At 37.3% G+C, this 20,807-nt stretch overlaps 1 protein-coding gene across 3 annotated transcripts in view; it reads right to left on the bottom strand.

The window, feature by feature from the left end:
• LOC128640100 (calcium homeostasis modulator protein 3-like) overlaps positions 1-20,600 on the bottom strand; it is a 58,114-nt gene extending 37,514 nt beyond the window's left edge. The window contains exon 1 of one of the 3 annotated variants that reach the window (XM_053692443.1): positions 20,503-20,600. The gene's annotated coding sequence lies outside the window, so the exon portion shown is untranslated. Of the gene's footprint in view, positions 1-10,640; positions 10,796-20,502 lie in introns of those variants that run through there. The other 2 variants (XM_053692441.1, XM_053692442.1) reach the window with 2 other exon arrangements.
• Between the last annotated feature and the right edge of the window lie 207 nt (positions 20,601-20,807).

Below are 20,807 nucleotides of genomic sequence, written 5' to 3'. Positions count from 1 at the left end.
TAATAAATCCTAAATGAAAAAACACACGTAGTATCTAGTGTCAAGGTGGATAAAATTATATAGCCTAACTCTAAGGATGAGCTCGAATAAGCAAATTACAATAGGTAGGTATTTATAACTATCCTATACACTAGTACCAGGCTAATCCTAGATAAAAAATTGCAGTAGCAGTGCTCTAAATAGAGCTAAGAACACCTATGTATAAATAAGTAAATTAAAAACAAAAATTAAAAGAATACATTAAAATGCTAACTGACTGGACGTCCAGTATACAATAATGTGAAATACAGTAAGGCTTGCTGCCAAATTAAACAAAGGTACTTGCTGCCTTGTAAAACAGGTCTATATAGACAGACAAGATAATAATATCAACAATGACCGGTCAAAGAAATGGATAGTAGTTTGTGATATCAAGCAGGAATTGCTGTAGAAGAAATGAACAGTTCACTCTCGTATGCAGTTGATCTTGCTCAGACGAGTATTGGATCACACTAACATAGGAGAGGGGTACCTGAAATTTGCCGGCTGAGTATCCGTTTGCGCAACTTGAACCTTTGTGTGCCTTCCAATAAACTGGCTCCCCGTTATGTTGGTCCTTTTCGAATACTCCGACAGGTCAATACTGTGGCCTACGCTCTTGACCTTCCTCCTGCAATGCGCATCTCCAATGTTTTTCATGTCTCCCTCTTGAAACCATTGGTTTGTAATCGGTTTACCACTGTTTTGCCTCGTCCCCATCCTATCTTTGTTGACAACCATGAGGAGTATGAGGTCAGCAGCATTATTGACTCTCGTATGTCCAGGGGCCGTGTACAGTATTTGGTTCACTGGAGGGGCTACGGTTCGGAGGAGCGTTCTTGGGTTCCCTTCTCTGATGTTCATGCTCCCGCCCACCTCCGTGCCTTCCATGCCCGTTTCCCCAATAAGCCTTTTGTCCTCCCGTGGGGGAGGGGTGGTTGAGGGGAGGGTACTGTCAGGGTTTTTTCCCTGTTTTGTTTGCCATGTGCTGCTGGCAGCCATTTTACTCAACTATCTTGCTGTCTACTAAGTTGACCAGTTTTCCAAGACACCATTTAAAGGGACATGAAACCCATATCAATCCCATATGCAAATTTAAATAACTTTCCAATTTACATCTAATATCTATTTTTTTTCATTCTTTTGATATCCTTTGTTGAAAATCATATCTAAATATGCTCAGTAGCTGCTGATTGGTGGCTGCACATAGATACCACATGTGATTGGCTCATCCATGTGCATTGCTATTTCTTCAACAAAGGATATCTAAAGAATGAAGGCGTATCCTAGCCACTGCCTCACCAGCCTCTGACGTCACTGCACGTCACTGGTAAACATCTGATTTTAGTCTAAAAGGATTGTAACAGAAACTCTTGCCAGGTAACACAATGCTTGCTCTGATTATGAGATCTAGAAATCCATGCCCATTAAAATATGTTTAAAACATACTTTTTACTTTAATGCTGCAAATTATGCTTATAGATTCTTTCATTATGCAGTAAATATAAAAATGTCTTGATCCAGTGGCGGCTGGTGAAATTTAAAGATGGTGGGGAGCTTGGCCTCACCCCTTTAAATAAAGCCACACCATCAGGTGGCACTATCAATTCATTAATTAAATAAATAAAAGGTAGACAGAAACACAGAAAAGCATTCGGGGGGAGAGGGAGAGACAGACGGGGGAGAGAGACACAGAGGGTTAGAGAGAAAGAGAGAGAGACACAATCACACACAGAGGGGTTAGAGAGAGAGAGAAAGAGAGAGAGACAATCACACACAGAGGGGTTAGAGAGAGAGAGAAAGAGAGAGAGACACAATCACACACAGAGGGTTAGAGAGAGAGAAAGAGAGAGAGACACAATCACACACAGAGGGTTAGAGAGAGAGAGAAAGAGAGAGAGACAATCACACACAGAGGGGTTAGAGAGAGAGAAAGAGAGAGAGACACAATCACACACAGAGGGTTAGAGAGAGAGAGAAAGAGAGAGAGACACAATCACACACAGCGGGTTAGAGAGAGAAAGAGAGAGAGACACACAATCACACACAGAGGGTTAGAGAGAGAGAGAAATAAAGAGAGAGAGAGAGACAATCACACACAGAGGGTTAGAGAGAGAGAAAGAGAGAGAGACACACAATGATTCAATCACATACAGAGGGTTAGAGAAAGAGAGACACAATCACACACAGAGGGTTAGAGAGAGAGAGAGAAAGAAAGAGACACAATCACACTCAGAGGGTTAGAGAGAGAGAGAAAGAGAGAGACACAATCACACACAGAGGGTTAGAGAGAGCGCGAGAGACACAATCACACACAGAGGGTTAGAGAGAGAGCGAGAGACACAATCACACACAGAGGGTTAGAGAGAGAGCGAGAGACACAATCACACACAGAGGGTTAGAGAGAGAGAGAGAAAGAGAGAGACACAATCACACACAGAGGGTTAGAGAGAGACACAATCACACACAGAGGGTTAGAGAGAGAGAAAGAGAGAGAGACACAATCACACACAGAGGGTTAGAGAGAGAGAAAGAGAGAGAGACACAATCACACACAGAGGGTTAGAGAGAGACACAATCACACACAGAGGGTTAGAGAGAGAGAAAGAGAGAGAGAGACACAATCACACACAGAGGGTTAGAGAGAGAAAGAAAGAGAGAGAGAGAGACACAATCACACACAGAGGGTTAGAGAGAAAGAGAGAGAGAGAGACACACAATCACACACAGAGGGTTAGAGAGAGTGCAAGAGACACAATCACACACAGAGGGTTAGAGAGAGAGCGAGAGACACAATCACACACAGAGGGTTAGAGAGAGAGAGAGAAAGAGAGAGACACAATCACACACAGAGGGTTAGAGAGAGACACAATCACACACAGAGGGTTAGAGAGAGAGAAAGAGAGAGAGACACAATCACACACAGAGGGTTAGAGAGAGAGAGAAAGAGAGAGAGACACACAATCACACACAGAGGGTTAGAGAGAGAAAGAAAGAGAGAGAGAGAGAGAGAGAGAGAGAGAGAGAGAGAGAGACAATCACACACAGAGGGTTAGAGAGAAAGAGAGAGAGAGAGACACAATCACACACAGAGGGTTAGAGAGAAAGAGAGAGAGAGAGAGAGAGAGAGAGAGAGAGACAATCACACACAGAGGGTTAGAGAGAAAGAGAGAGAGAGAGACACAATCACACACAGAGGGTTAGAGAGAGACACAATCACACACAGAGGGTTAGAAGATAGAGAGAGAGAAAGAGAGAGAGAGAGAGAGAGAGAGAGAGAGAGAGAGAGAGAGACAATCACACACAGAGGGTTAGAATGAGACACAATCACACACAGAGGGTTAGAGAGAGACACAATCACACACAGAGGGTTAGAGAGAAAGAGAGAGAGAGACACAATCACACACAGAGGGTTAGAGATAGACACAATCACACACAGAGGGTTAGAGATAGAGAGAGAGAGACACAATCACACACAGAGGGTTAGAGAGACACACAATCACACACAGAGGGTTAGAGAGAGACACAATCACACACAGAGGGTTAGAGAGAGACACAATCACACACAGAGGGTTAGAGAGAAAGAGAGAGAGAGACACAATCACACACATAGGGTTAGAGAGAGACACAATCACACACATAGGGTTAGAGAGAGACACAATCACACACAGAGGGTTAGAGATAGAGAGAGAGAGAGAGAGAGACACACAATCACACACAGAGGGTTAGAGAGAGACACAATCACACACAGAGGGTTAGAGACACATAAGGGATGAGAGAGTCTGAGGGGGAGGAAGAGAGACAGAGAGAGAAAGAGACCATGGGGGAGAACAACACATAAGGAGAGAGATGGATAGAGAGAGAGACACACACACACACACACATACAAGGGGGGGGGGGAGAGGGACCACTGCATTTTTAAGTAATAAAACAGCAAAGCTACAGAGACTAAGTGAGACTATAACTAAGTGAGACTATAACTAAATGAGACCATACATTAGTGTGCAGTACAGAGGCAAGCTGCTAAGTTAGTGGGTGTAAAGTTTGAGTAAACAAAATACAAAAACGATCCTTTGCTGTAAAAGAGTAAAAAAAACACTAAACCACATTCATTGAATTATCATTTTCACTAACAGAATCCTTTTCAGTAAAATCTTACTTTAATAAGATGGGGCTGAAACAGTGCTCTCTGTGCCTCTCTCTTCCTGCTCTGTAAGGATTCAGGAAGTGACAGTGGCACATTCCACTGCACTTAGAGGGGAAGAACAGAACTCTCTTTTTCACTTTAGCAAAGCTAGCAGGTTCACAGGACAGCAACAAAATAAATGAAAGTTGTTTTTTTCCGTTTTTGTTTTATTTTATATCATTTAACATCCAGCCCCAACTTTAAGTTCCATTTACTAATGCCTCTCACTGGATTGGTTCAGCCCAAATAGGACTGCCTCAAATAAGCAGTTAATGGGCCATGCAATGATCTTAACCACTTTCATCCAGTAGATGGCGCAGCATGTTGTGTAATGGTGGGCAGACCTGCTTGTGCCTCTTCATTGCACAACATATAGCTGTGAAAAAAAAAAATGCTGGGGGAAAAAAAATACATTTTAAATAAAAAAAATATATATTTTTGCCCATATGAGAGGTGAACCACTGCCTCACCTGCCTCTAGTGACTGCACATCACTGCTTGCTGACTATGGTGCATTGTGGGGGAGGCTGCTCATTTCCTGCACTTCCTTTTATGGCCAGACTGGTGTGCATGATCTGTGTGAGACAGGATGCAGTCTCAGAATTGTGATGTCATCACTTATTATTTAAAGGGCCTCTGTTTAGTATGCTTTGCCTTTGCGTTGTCTCAGACCTGTTTGTGAGAGTTCCTGTGTATTACCTGGCTGTCTGACGTCCTTCCTGGTTCCTGATCTCTGGCTTGTTCCTGATTCTGCTGTTTTCCTTGTTCCTGATTCCGGCTCGTCTGACTATTCGCTTTGGCTCCTGACTCGGCTCGTCTGACTACCAGCTCTGGTTTTGACTCCTGGCTTGTAATTTGACTTGTGGACTTTTTATTATTTTTTTGTTATTAATAAAGGTGTGATTATTTTTGCACTTCTCGTCTCAGTCTGATTCCTGGCACCCTGACACATCTCTAGATAGCACAGCCACACTAAACATTCCTCATATTACAAGTTGAATTATATGTTGCCCTCAAGACCTGAAGTAAAGTGTTAGGAGTCAAAATAGATTAAAAGTATAACAGAACATTACACAAGTAAAACATATTAAAATAAATTATTACACTCATATATACATATTAAATATAAGTTTATTATTGCAATAATTGTATAAAAAGTGTTTAAAGGGATATGGTATATGACAAGGTGTTTGACTGGGAAGGGCTCAAAGGTGCATATATATTGTTCTTTTTTATGAGGGGAGTTCCTTCATGGGGATTCTTTTTAGAATGAAACATTATGTTCCAAGGACGGTGCTTGAGACAGATTTGTCTAGCACTCTACATTTTGTCTGCTATTGCCTATGCCTAGAGCGCATGCTGAACTGGCTCCAGGTACCTCACTTTCACTTTGCTGGGACCACTGCCCTTCAGTAAAAGCCACAACTACTACTGTTTTGTAAGTACATTTTTGAAAATATTATTATATGGGTGCAAAAAGGGGGATTCCCCACAAGTTGCAAGAAGTCACAAGAATGCAGCCCCCCTCCTAAACCACCACACAAGGTACATGTCTAGTCAGCCTAGGCAAAAACTTGTCCCTGAAATATTTTTTTGTTTTTGTTTTCTTCTTTTCAAATGGTGGCTGATATTATGGATTAAATGGCTTAGAAAAGGAAGCAAAACAGGTGTTTTCAGTGTTTTTTCATGATATTATTATACATTGGAACATTGTCTATTGTTATCTGATCAAGCATTTACCATGGGAACTTTATACTGTAGTATAAGCTACCTTTTTAAAAACATTGTAAAAAACATTTTTAAAAACATGTATATACACATGTATATAAATATTGTAGCCCTTTCCATTCAAACACCTTGTGATATACCACATACCTTTTAACCCATATAAAATATTTTTTATATTTATATGAATATTTCTTTTCAGTGCATATATGAGTGTAACAGTTTATTTTATTGTATTTATGAGGTGTTTACTGGAGATTTAATGTTCGCCCTATCCCTTTACTCGAGGTCTTAAGTCACACTAACTTGATAAGCGCAATTTAACACGGGCACAGTATTTTAATAACGTTAGAGCAACTCTTGTAATCTAGCCCATAGGGACTGATTTATCAATGTCTGGCGGACATTATCCATTATAGCGGATAATGTCCACCAGACATCGCTGAATGCCGACAGCATACGCTATTGGCATTTAACATTGCACAAGCAGTTCTGGTAAACTGCAGATGCTGCAGATTCGTGGCCAATCGGCCACTAGCAGGGGTTGTCAATCAACCCGATTGTACACGATCGGGCAGATTGCAGACCGCAGCCTCTGAGGAGGCATATGAGTTAAGAGGCAGTGGTCTGTCTCGCTCGGAAACAGGGGGCTATTAGGGGCCATTCAGCCGTTGTTAAATCGGCCCCTTAGTGTTTAGTGTCCCTTTGATATTTTACTGATAAGGTAGTACTGTATGCAATGTCATTCTTCCAAATAGTCCTATTACCCCTGTACTTATTTAGGTGCCAATTATTCTTCAGAGCTCACTTTTCATATCTGGTGAATTCCCATTCAAAACCCTTGCTTTCTAATACAACAACTTTCCAATTCACTTCCATTCTCTAAATGTGCACAAAATTTCTGAGGCAGAAGCTCCTACTGAGCATGTGCAAGATTCACAGGATATACGTGCATGCATTTTGTGATTGGCTGATGGCTGTCACATGATGCATTTAGAAGGAAAACTTTGACATTTGTTAGAATAAATGTATGATCTACTACTCATTTCAGATTCAAACTAAGTGCATTTGCATTGTCTTTTTTTATTATTAGGCCGCATAATATGGTTTTTTTTGTTTGTTTTTTAAAGGACTTACTAACCTGTATACACAAGGCTTATCAAACTACAAATACTCTGGTGGTACTATTAAAGGGACACTGAACCCAAATTTTTTCTTTCGTGATTCAGACAGAGCAGGCAATTTTAAGCAACTTTCTATTTTACTCCTATTATCAATTTGTCTTCGTTCTCTTGCTATCTTTATTTAAAAAAGAAGGCATCTAAGTTTTTTGGTTCAGTACTCTGGACAGCACTTTTTTATTGGTGGATGAATTTATCCACCAATCAACAAGAACAACCCAGGTTGTTCACCAAAAATGGGCCGGCATTTAAACTTACATTCTTGCATTTCAAATAAAGATACAAAGAGAATGACAACATTTTTATAATAGGAGTAAATTAGAAAGTTGCTTAAAATGTCATATTCTATCTGAATCACAAATAAAAAAATGTGGGTTCAGTGTCCCTTTAAGAAAAATTTTTTTTTTTTACTTTTCTAGTAGAGAACTTTTTTAGTGGCTTGTTATTTTGGATCTATTTTTTACAATATATAATCATCTTACTTGGTGACTGGAGTCAGAAAAACACTTTACATTTATTTCATTTTAGTACAGATGTACATATTCAGAATTGGATGATGTAAAACGTCAGGATTCCAGTATTTCCCTCTCTGACTCTCTAAGCTTCAGTTTTTCATTATGTTTCCAGCAGATCGATCCTTAAATAACCTAAACCATCCTTAAATACTTTGTAAGTATTGTACTCCAAAATTGGGGCTAAACAAACCTGTTCCACCATATCTGCAGACTACCATTACAGACATAACCTATAACTTGTAATCCATCATCCTAGAAATGAGGTTTATAAGCTTTCTAAATGAGTCTTTTTATTTAAAGGGACAGTCTACACTAAAATTGTTATTGTTTAAAATGATAACGCCTTTACTACCCATTGACCAGCTTTGCACAACCAACATTGTTATATTAATATACTTTAAAACGTGTAAACCTCTTAATTTCTGCCTGTTACTAAGCCACTAAAGACAGCCTCTTATCACATACTTTTTAGTTGCTTTTCACAACAGGAGACTGCTAGTTCATGTGGGCCATATAGATACCATTGTGCTCACGTCCGAGGAGTTGTTTAAGAGTTAGCACAACACAGTACTAAATGCAAGTCAATAGATAATAAATAAAAAGTCATGTGATCAGGGGGCTGTAAAACTGGGGAATGGGCAATAAAGGGATTATCTATCTTTTAAAACATTAACAATTATATTGTAGACTGTTCCTTTAAATAATAAACTAAAAATGATTTGTTTTTATGTAAATAATAAACACACACATATTTATATATACAGAGCTAAAAATACAGTGACATCCATTCCACTTAATCAGAGTGATTTTTTTAAAATTATTTTCTAAGCCATTCTAATTTACATTCCACGATTCACCTTTTGATATAGTAAAGCTTCACATGACACATGGAACATAAAAGCTGGCAAAACAGGTTTTTTTTTCACAGGCTTTTCAAGGGAGTTTTCCCAGAGGCAAAAGGTATGTGGTCAAAGCATAAGTAAAAAATAACAGCTAAATGATTCAGAATTTATAATGTCTTCTAGATATGTGCAATTCGGTTCGGTTCGATTCGGAAATTCTGAAAATTTGGAAAATTCGGCGATTCGGATCGAACCGAATTTCCGAATTAAAATACTGCTGAATTTTGCGAATAAATCCGAATTACTTCGGATTTATTCAGTAAATTCAGATGGCCATGGATTACACTAGTATTGTACAGTATATTAGGTTATATCACTCTACTATGGGTTACACCTAATATACAGTACATAATACTAGTCTAATCCCACCTAACACTTACCGAAATTCCGAATTTCTGAACCGAACCGAATCAAACCAAATCCAGATGAATTTCTTCGAATCCGAATGAATCCGAAACTAATCCGAAACTAATCGATTAAAAATTTTCAGAATTCAAATCGATCCGAACCGAACTTCGAAAAATTCCAAATTGATCCGAACAAAACCAAACCGAATTTTTTCGCCATGCACATGTCTAATGTCTTCCCTAATGTGTTAAGGAACATTTTTTTTCCAGTTAACCAATAATATCAATTTATGACATGAAAACAAATCATTATTTCATACTATTTTGTGTATTTTACAACTAACAGTATTTAACTCTGTCCTTACTGAACATTTTAAAGTGCTTATTTATGTTGTGTGCTGGTTTCATAGCTTAAAAAGTGTAATTTATGATATTTGTCTATCTTATTTTTTAATAAGCCCGGAAACAAATGATAAGGATATTGGTTTAAATAGTGTTTTCTGATGCACTGGATTATCACTTTTGAATTGTTTCAATTCAGTGTATTGGTAGAGTTAAAGGGACACTGTACCCAAAAAATTTCTTTCGTGATTCAGATACAGCATAAAATGTTAAGCAACTTTCTAATTTACTCCTATTATCAAATGTTCTTTATTTTCTTGGTATCTTTATTTGAAATGCAAAAATATAAGTTTAGATGCCGGCCCATTTTTGGTGAACAACCTGGGTTGTCTTTGCTGATTGGTGGATACATTCATCCACCAATTAAAAAGTGCTGTCCAGAGTTCTGAACGAAGAAAAAAGCTTAGATGCCTTCTTTTTCAAATAAAGATATCAAGAGAACGAATAAAAATTGATAATAGGAGTAAATTAGAAAGTTGCTTAAAATTGCATGCTCTATCTGAATCACAAAAGAAAAAAATCGGGTTCAGTGTCCCTTTAACACATTTCAACACCCTTACAAAACTATGTGCTATCTGCATATTTAAATAGAATGGAATGGCGTCAAATCTGAAAACCCTACAAAAATACACATAAGACACTATCATTGTTCTTCTACTGGGTTTGAATGTATCTCATTGTATCAAAGCAGAAAGATCACTTATGAGACCGTTTCAGGTAAAAGTAACACTCTTTGTGTTGCAATGATATAGTAATGGAGATTGGCTTATGAAGTAGGTAGCACTTTGCTTTAGACCTTTTGCACAGCACTCACAATAATTGTTTTCTTAAAGATTCATACTAATATGAAATCTTAAAGGGACAGTCTGCTTGACTTTTTTATTGTTTCAAAAGATAGATAATCCCTTTATTACCCATTTCCAAGTTTTGCATAATCAAAACAGGTTATAGTATTACACTTTTTACCTGTGTGATTACCTTATATCTAAACCTCTGCACACTATCCCCTTATCTTTTGACAGACTTGCATTTTAGCCAATCAGTGTTGACTCATAAATAACTCCATGGCAGTGAGTAAAATCTTATCTATATGACATACACGAACTAGCACTGTCCAACTGTGAAGTTTTTAAAAATAGCCACCTCTGCTCTAGCATCTTTAGAGAATCAAAACCAACCATTATAGGAATTATAGGACACAAACCAAAAGTTGCATTCACACTACAAAATACCATATTAGCCTGATCTCATCTTTCAGCAGAATTAAGAACACAGGTTGTGCTTTTAGAACTAAGCATTTTGATTAGTGAATTAAGATCTCACACATAATTAAATAAGCTGAAGGTATAAAATATACTACAGTACCTCAGTTGCAGAAAATCAACCTAAATACGATGTGGATGATCGCAATTCACTTGGGAGAGGATTATGACTTATTTCTTGAAGGCTGAAAACATTTTGTGTTTTTGAAGTCTTGCTGTACAGAAAAAGTTAGTAAAGCAAAAGAGAAAAGAAATTTACTGTAATCCAGTCTCATAACATTAAGATGTCACACCTACCAGGTTGCTGGTTCAACAGGTTTCAATACTTCACAGTACCAAAACGAAAAAGAAAATGTCAAAAATGTTAATGGTAAAAAAACACATATGCAGCACATTTAAACAATGTTGCTGACTGCTGTTTTTGAGATTAAAAATGTGTTTGTGTGACATGGAAAAATAAAATAAAACAAAATGCTTTTTAACCATTGAAGATAATTAATTTTACATAATATGCATTGTAGATTGAACAAGTTATACAAATTTAGTGTTATTTTTTAGCGTTTAGTGGAAATTGGAAGAAAAAAATATTTTGTGCAAATGAAAAAACATAATAAAAATATTAAAGGGATATGAAACCCAAATTTTTTCTTTAATGCTTCAGATAGAGCATGCAAATTTAAGCACCTTTCTAATTTACTCCTATTATTAATTTTATTTTGTTCTCTTTATTTGAAAAAGCCGGAATGTAAGCTTAGGAGTCAACCCATTTTTGGTTCAGTACCTGGGTAGCACTTACTAATTGGTAGCTAAATGTAGCCACCAATCAGCAAGCGCTACCCAGGTGCTGAACCAAAAATGGACTGGCTCCTAAGCTTACATTACTGATTTTTCAAATAAAGATACCAAGAGAATGAAGAAAATTTGATAATAGGAGTAAATAGAAAGTTGCTTAAAATTGCATAATCTATCTGAATCATGATGAAAAAAATTGGGTTTCATATCCCTTTAAAACAAATGCACGAAAAAAACTTTGGTATAGACTTTTTATATTAAAATTGAAATTTGTAAAAAAATAAATAAAAAAAATGCATAGTGCATACTAGATTTGTGCAGCACTGAATAATGCAGTTGGACGAATCTTTCGGAATGAATATTCTGAAAAAATCATTTTTTAAGATTATCTGTGTACTGCACTAGTCAGTATTCAGTTAATTTAAAACGAACCAAATACTGAATACTCAACATTTACATTCGTTTTCTTTAGACTAATGTAAATGTTCTCTACTGCTTTCACCTTGATACTTACCTTTAGCGCGCTGGGGAGCTGCGCTAATCCTCATCTTCATAGACTCCTGGGCTGAACTAAATCACCTATTAGCGCGACTCCCCAGCTTGCTACAGGTACATTAGCGCAGGAGATCCCTTCTAATTTAGCGCAGGAGGGGGCGTGCTAATCCGACCCTTCTTCACAAAATCCAGGGTCTGATCCTCCTATTGGCGCGGCCCTGTACTCTGTCAAATTACTGCGCCCCTGTCTGCGCTAAAGGAGAAGATAATGTATCTGTAGCTCGCTAAGGAGTCGCACTAATAGGAGTATTAGCACGGCCAAGGAGTCTATGAAAAAGAAGAGGATTAGCGAGGCTCCCCAGTGCGCTTCAGGTAAGTAATACACTTAATTTAAATAATAACAAATATATTTATTAATTATATTCAATATTCTTTAAATGATTTAGTGCATTTATTCGGGTATTCATTTTGTTAACAAAACGAATATCTGCATTTTCGTTACAAATTGACATTCGTAACTAAATAAATGCACATCCCTAGTGCATACTGCTGTATGAATACTTAATGATGAATAGAAAAAAGAAAGTACTGGCAGACATGGAAGGACTCCATAGGCATGAAGCAAAATAAAAAATGTATTTAGAACAAGCCAGACGTGACCACAGACAAAAAATCATTTGGGAAGAAGATAAGTTCAAGTTTTTGTTTTTTTGTTTCATCCCAGATTAGTTAATAGGATTGTTTGGTTCAACTTGTTTGATGATGGAAATTTGTTATCTCCTTATTTCCTATGGTGGGGAATGTTTTCAGGACAGCAAAGAAGCAGCTGAGCAGCAGTTTAAACCTAAATAAAGTTAAAGTAGTAGATACTGTTGCTGCTACAAGCCAGCAACAGCACACAAAATATGCATATATGTTTTAACAGGGTAAAGTTTGTCAGGAAGAAATATTTAATTTACATAATTATTGGATAACACGTAAATCATTCAGCTGACATGGGGCATTGCTGGACCACTATTAAATAGTGGAAAATGGTAAATATGAAGCCTTTCCTGTCTATAGAGAAATAAAGCCTTTCCTGTCTATAGAGAAATAGTTTAACCACATGAATAAACGAGCTACATTTTTCTGTTATATATATTTCTTTGTCAGGTTGTTCTAAAGGGGGGGGGGGGGGTCATTTAAGTTTTTAAATGAATGCATAGAATTTTTGTATTTGTCCTTATCTGAATGCTCATCTAGTTCCGACACACACATTTCTTTAAAAGTGTTAGATTTAAAAGGGATATTTAAGTGGTGCATTAAGTTTAATGATTCCTTCTAGTTCCCTAGGAGACCTGCATGTGGCTGAATGCAGGAGGGTGAAACTGATTTTAACAAATAAATAAATAAACATGATTAAAATATATTCCAGTAATAACCAACAAATATTGAAGCCTATTTACTAGAAAATGTTATTTTGTATAATGGCTAATGTATAATTTGCAGATGACAGAACCTGTAGGAACAGATGAAGAGGCGCCTCATAAAACAATATCGTCTGTACCAGGGATACAGACTAGACACAGGATAAACCCAAAGGATGGATACTCACATAAGGAGCAGAACTTGGATGGTGCCTAACAAGACAGGCCGGGACCTCAAACAGTCACCCGACAGACTATCATACCAAATTAACCAAACACGTGATTCAATTATCTGCCTTCAGCAGTCAGGATGCAGGAATCCCTTAAGATCCCAACATCACCACAGCGTGTAGCGGTATCGCCCACTATGGAGCAGGCCAAATGTTCAGCCTCCGTAGAGATAATTAAGATTCATAATGACAGGAATAAAATGAAGTGGAGCAAGAACTAATAAAAAGTATCGAAATTTATTTAGACACAGTTAAGACCAGCAACGCGTTTCTCGACCATATAAGTTGTTTCATCAGGCTGTATCTGACATATAAGAACTTGCTCTATTTAAAAAAACCTTTGACCAATCACAAGGCCGCATGAATACACACCCCACTCAGGGCTCCAATGATAACACTCACCAAAATGACGAGTGAGCACACCCTTTTAGATTTAAAACGGATCAATGTGTATTCATATCGCCAAAGGAAAGATCCACATAATAAAAGTACATTTAAAATACAGTTAACATTATACAATATGCTGACACATATAATTTGAATCACAATAAAAAGAATAAAAATAAAATATAACAGTACCTGATCTATATGGACAATTCACATAACAAAAGCATTGCAAATGGACTCCATACAAAACCTTGAATGTTATAAAGGGTACAAGATATACTATGCCAACGGTTCATCTTCCATCGCTATGGGGACAAAAAGGAACCAGAGACATTTAAGGAAACAGAAAGCTTGAGTACTTGAAACCCTATATACACAATTGTAACGATTGTAAATGTTGTATAACCAAGTTGAAATCTATTGTATCGTTAATCTTTACAAAATAAAGCTTTTTGAAACTGGAAAAAAAAAATACGTAAAAAATAATATGTGGAACCGTCACTTCATGGCTACATTGGTGATGTCACGTGTTAGGAGTCTATGAGTAAGATGCAATGTAGGTGTGAAATAATTAAGACTTTTTTCCTAAGCAAGTTCCATGCTTTATTGAGTATTTAAAAATGTAATATAATAATTTCATATTTTTTTACATTTTTAATTAAAAAATATATATATATATTTTCACCTTCCTGCCTGCAGCTGTTTTCTTTGTTTTTGTACTGCTCTGGAAAGTTCCACCTAAAGAATAATAGCTTTTATACTTTAGCCTGTGATTGGCTGAAACCAATCACGTCATTAAAAAAACAAACAACAAACAATCTTAGAGGGTTTTATATGAAGGCTGCTGCACTACAGAACGTTTAATTTCAAATAAAAAGGGACAATAAAGTCAAAATTAAACTTTCATTATTCAGATAGAGCATACAGTTTTAAAATATAATTCCAATTTACTTCAGTTATCAAATTAGGCACAGTCTTTGTATATGTATATTTTCTAAATCACCATCTCCTACTGAGCATGCGCAAGAGTTCACAGTATATATGTATATGATTCTGTGATTTGCTGATGGCTGTCACATGATACAAGGGGCAATGAAATGGAAGAAATATTACAATTTGTCCCCAAAAAAATCTTCTGCTCATTTGAAATTCAGAGTAAGTGTTATTGCTTTGTTGTGTTATTATTAATTTGTTCATAAAGCAAATCTTCTGTATTTAATGGTCCTTAAAGTTATTCCCTAGAATGCATTTGCAACTAATGCATTACACTTAATGCATCACTCAAATATCAATATTAAATACCCTCTCTCAAGCTTAAAGCGATAGTAAACTTTAACTAATCAAATTGCCATATATGTAATCTTTGCTATTAAAAAAGCATATTGGTACCCGTTTTGTTTTTAATCTATCTGTGAAAGGGTTAAATTAGTTTATGTAGTAATGCTTCTATTGCAATGTTATGCCAGCCCACTTTGATGAACTCTTTTTTTTTTTTATAACTACTCCAGTTAACGTCCAATCAAAAGGTGTGTCACTTGACAATCTTGAAGTCCAACCCCTTTAAAGCCCTTAGAAAGCCTATGTAGAGAGTGGGTGTTACAGCTCAGCCAAAAGAGGAAATTAAGGGGGGCGGTGGAACAGACAATACCAATTAGGATTATAAATATTTTATTATAAAAAATATTAACGTTTAAAAAAAAAAAATGAAGTTGTTTTACTTGCAAACTAATATATTTTTCATTGCAACCTTCTTATAGTCTTAAAGGGACAGTCAAGTAAAAAAAAAACTTTCATGATTTAAATAGGGAATGTAATTTTAAACAACTTTCCAGTTTACTTTTTTTACCAGTTTTGCCTTGTTCTCTTGATATTCTTAGTTGAAAGCTTAATCTATGAGGTTCATAAGCTAATTTCTTAGACCTTGAAGACCACCTCTAATCTGAAAGCATTTTGACAATTTTTCACCACTAGAGGGCGTTAGTTCATGCGTTTCATATACATAACATTGAGCTCAGGCACGTGAAACTCCTAGGAGCAAGCACTGCTTGGCTAAAAATGCAAGTCTGTCAAAAGAACTGAAATAAGGGGGCAGTTTGCAAAGCTACAGGGAGTGCAGAATTATTAGGCAAGTTGTATTTTTGAGGATTAATTTTATTATTGAACAACAACCATGTTCTCAATGAACCCAAAAAACTCATTAATATCAAAGCTGAATAGTTTTGGAAGTAGTTTTTAGTTTGTCTTTAGTTATAGCTATTTTAGGGGGATATCTGTGTGTGCAGGTGACTATTACTGTGCATAATTATTAGGCAACTTAATAAAAAACAAATATATACCCATTTAAATTATTTATTTTTACCAGTGAAACCAATATAACATCTCAACATTCACAAATATACATTTCTGACATTCAAAAACAAAACAAAAACAAATCAGTGACCAATATAGCCACCTTTCTTTGCAAGGACACTCAAAAGCCTGCCATCCATGGATTCTGTCAGTGTTTTGATCTGTTCACCATCAACATTGCGTGCAGCAGCAACCACAGCCTCCCAGACACTGTTCAGAGAGGTGTACTCTTTTCCCTCCTTGTAAATCTCACATTTGATGATGGACCACAGGTTCTCAATGGGGTTCAGATCAGGTGAACAAGGAGGCCATGTCATTAGATTTTCTTCTTTTATACCCTTTCTTGCCAGCCACGCTGTGGAGTACTTGGACGCGTGTGATGGAGCATTGTCCTGCATGAAAATCATGTTTTTCTTGAAGGATGCAGACTTCTTCCTGTGCCACTGCTTGAAGAAGGTGTCTTCCAGAAACTGGCAGTAGGACTGGGAGTTGAGCTTGACTCCATCCTCAACCCGAAAAGGGTTGATGATACCAGCCCAAACCAGTACTCCACCTCCACCTTGCTGGCGTCTGAGTCGGACTGGAGCTCTCTGCCCTTTACCAATCCAGCCACGGGCCCATCCATCTGGCCCATCAAGACTCACTCTCATTTCATCAGTCCATAAAACCTTAGAAAAATCAGTCTTGAGATATTTCTTGGCCCAGTCTTGACGTTTCAGCTTGTGTGTCTTGTTCAGTGGTGGTAGTCGTCTTTCAGCCTTTCTTACCTTGGCCATGTCTCTGAGTATTGCACACCTTGTGCTTTTGGGCACTCCAGTGATGTTGCAGCTCTGAAATATGGCCAAACTGGTGGCAAGTGGCATCTTGGCAGCTGCACGCTTGACTTTTCTCAGTTCATGGGCAGTAATTTTGCGCCTTGGTTTTTCCACACGCTTCTTGCGACCCTGTTGACTATTTTGAATGAAACGCTTGATTGTTCGATGATCACGCTTCAGAAGCTTTGCAATTTTAAGAGTGCTGCATCCCTCTGCAAGATATCTCACTATTTTTGACTTTTCTGAGCCTGTCAAGTCCTTCTTTTGACCCATTTTGCCAAAGGAAAGGAAGTTGCCTAATAATTATGCACACCTGATATAGGGTGTTGATGTCATTAGACCACACCCCTTCTCATTACAGAGATGCACATCACCTAATATGCTTAATTGGTAGTAGGCTTTCGAGCCTATACAGCTTGGAGTAAGACAACATGCATAAAGAGGATGATGTGGTCAAAATACTCATTTGCCTAATAATTCTGCACTCCCTGTATAGATACAAGGTAATCACAGAGGTAAAAAGTGTATTATTATAACTGTGTTGGTTATGCAAAATTGGGGAAAGGTTAATAAAGGGACTTGTATATATGCATGCACAACACATATATATATACTCATCTATTATCATTGTTTAGTAGATATGTAGTACTTAACTAGATTAAGATGGATTTGAAAATATATCTAATGAAATGCATGCAATATTACAAGTAGAGAAGTTACACCATAGTCAGTTAGGGGTTAACTGTACTGTAATAATGTGTGCTTCCCTTTTACAATATCATTGATGGTGTTGAACTGCTGTCTCTTTAAGTCTCCATACTACAGCTTTCAGTGAGAAAAGAGGCAACCAATGAGAATGTGAGGGAGTGTATTTAAGCTCCACAGGTGCTAGTCAGATTAAGTCTATGAATAAGGCTAGATAGCCGAAACGCGTCAGACTGACAGATTTCCCACTGAATTTTTTTATGGTTTTAACATGTGTGCCGTTGATTTTAATCGAATTTGAATAAAGGAAACATTTTAACTTTTATGGAATGCAGTTATCGATTGATTTTAATAAAGGGATTATCTACCTTTTTAAACAACAAAAATTCTGGTGTTTACTGTCCCTTTAAATTTACCATCATTTTAACAAGCAAAATATTCTATGCTACTTTAACAGTGTTTCAGAATTGCAAGAAAGAAGTCATTCATTACTATTGAAATCACACCAAGAAACACAATACATTACAGGGAGTGCAGAATTATTAGGCAAATGAGTATTTTGACCACATCATCCTCTTTATGCATGTTGTCTTACTCCAAGCTGTATAGGCTCGAAAGCCTACTACCAATTAAGCATATTAGGTGATGTGCATCTCTGTAATGAGAAGGGGTGTGGTCTAATGACATCAACACCCTATATCAGGGGTGCATAATTATAAGGCAACTTCCTTTCCTTTGGCAAAATGGGTCAAAAGAAGGACTTGACAGGCTCAGAAAAGTCAAAAATAGTGAGATATCTTGCAGAGGGATGCAGCACTCTTAAAATTTCAAAGCTTCTGAAGCGTGATCATCGAACAATCAAGCGTTTCATTCAAAATAGTCAACAGGGTCGCAAGAAGCGTGTGGAAAAACCAAGGCGCGAAATAACTGCCCATGAACTGAGAAAAGTCAAGCGTGCAGCTGCCAAGATGCCACTTGCCACCAGTTTGGCCATATTTCAGAGCTGCAACATCACTGGAGTGCCCAAAAGCACAAGGTGTGCAATACTCAGAGACATGGCCAAGGTAAGAAAGGCTGAAAGACGACCACCACTGAACAAGACACACAAGCTGAAACGTCAAGACTGGGCCAAGAAATATCTCAAGACTGATTTTTCTAAGGTTTTATGGACTGATGAAATGAGAGTGAGTCTTGATGGGCCAGATGGATGGGCCCGTGGCTGGATTGGTAAAGGGCAGAGAGCTCCAGTCCGACTCAGACGCCAGCAAGGTGGAGGTGGAGTACTGGTTTGGGCTGGTATCATCAAAGATGAGCTTGTGGGGCCTTTTCGGGTTGAGGATGGAGTCAAGCTCAACTCCCAGTCCTACTGCCAGTTTCTGGAAGACACCTTCTTCAAGCAGTGGTACAGGAAGAAGTCTGCATCCTTCAAGAAAAACATGATTTTCATGCAGGACAATGCTCCATCACACGCGTCCAAGTACTCCACAGCGTGGCTGGCAAGAAAGGGTATAAAAGAAGAAAATCTAATGACATGGCCTCCTTGTTCACCTGATCTGAACCCCATTGAGAACCTGTGCTCCATCATCAAATGTGAGATTTACAAGGAGGGAAAACAGTACACCTCTCTGAACAGTGTCTGGGAGGCTGTGGTTGCTGCTGCACGCAATGTTGATGGTGAACAGATCAAAACACTGACAGAATCCATGGATGGCAGGCTTTTGAGTGTCCTTGCAAAGAAAGGTGGCTATATTGGTCACTGATTTGTTTTTGTTTTGTTTTTGAATGTCAGAAATGTATATTTGTGAATGTTGAGATGTTATATTGGTTTCACTGGTAAAAATAAATAATTGAAATGGGTATATATTTGTTTTTTGTTAAGTTGCCTAATAATTATGCACAGTAATAGTCACCTGCACACACAGATATCCCCCTAAAATAGCTATAACTAAAAACAAACTAAAAACTACTTCCAAAACTATTCAGCTTTGATATTAATGAGTTTTTTGGGTTCATTGAGAACATGGTTGTTGTTCAATAATAAAATTAATCCTCAAAAATACAACTTGCCTAATAATTCTGCACTCCCTGTATATAATCTGCATTAATATATTACATTTGTTTTACTTAATATTTTTTCTTTTCCAGATTTCTCACATAGGATTTACACATGATTTTAAAGTTTCTGATATTTATTAAAATCACCAATTTTTAGTATTCATGTTCCCATACTATTTGCTGGCTATTTGATACCATGAGATTTTCTAGAGTAGATTTTATTATGAAAATCATTTTTGTATGCAGTTATGTTACACTAATTTAATTCCATAAGTGATGGCTAGGTGATTTTCCATTTTTAACGGCATGAGAACGAGGATCCCATTGGAGCCTATGGAAGCGCTTTCTCGTGAGCGCTTGGCTTCCAGGCAATGAGAACACGAGGTTGCGTTTGCATTGCGTTCAACTTGTAATACCAGCACACATTTGCGTGCCCCGGAAGCAGCAGGTACTATTGTGAGCTAGCTGCTAATTGGTAGCTGCAGATTTATGTCTCTTGTCATTGTCTCATCCAATGTGTTCAACTACCTCCTAGTAGTCGGAGACTAAAACAATGAAGCTTATTTGATAATAGAAGTAAATTGGAAAATTGTTTAAAATTGTATTTTCTATCTGTATCATAAAATAAAAATTTGGGGTTTTATGCCCCTTTAATCTTTTTTTGTGAAAAAAAAGTCAATCATATGCATGATCCATTGTTGTGTTACAGGTCCCTTTAAATGACAATTTACCTTTTTGGTTGGCTTCTTCTTTCTTTCAACGCTACCAAGAGACAGAGATGAGCTAATCTGCTTTTTTTCTCTAAAGAAGCACTTGTACTACTGTACTTCTGCAAATACCCTTTAAGTGGGACACACCTTCCTTAAAAAAATGACTACTTAGTGCTTCATTTCCTTTTTTCTCTCATTGTTCAACCCTTTCAAGCAAAGAATGTAATATTTTCAGTGTATCACGTCTGGGCTATTTATCACGTCACACATCAGTACAAGAATACCCAGAACCATTACTTATTTAATAAAATACAACATTCATGCAG

Source organism: Bombina bombina, chromosome 9 (genome assembly GCF_027579735.1).
Source record: "Bombina bombina isolate aBomBom1 chromosome 9, aBomBom1.pri, whole genome shotgun sequence".
Lineage (NCBI taxonomy): Eukaryota > Metazoa > Chordata > Amphibia > Anura > Bombinatoridae > Bombina > Bombina bombina.
Note: the sequence above shows the minus strand (reverse complement) of the source record. Positions and strands in the feature narration are given on the sequence as shown.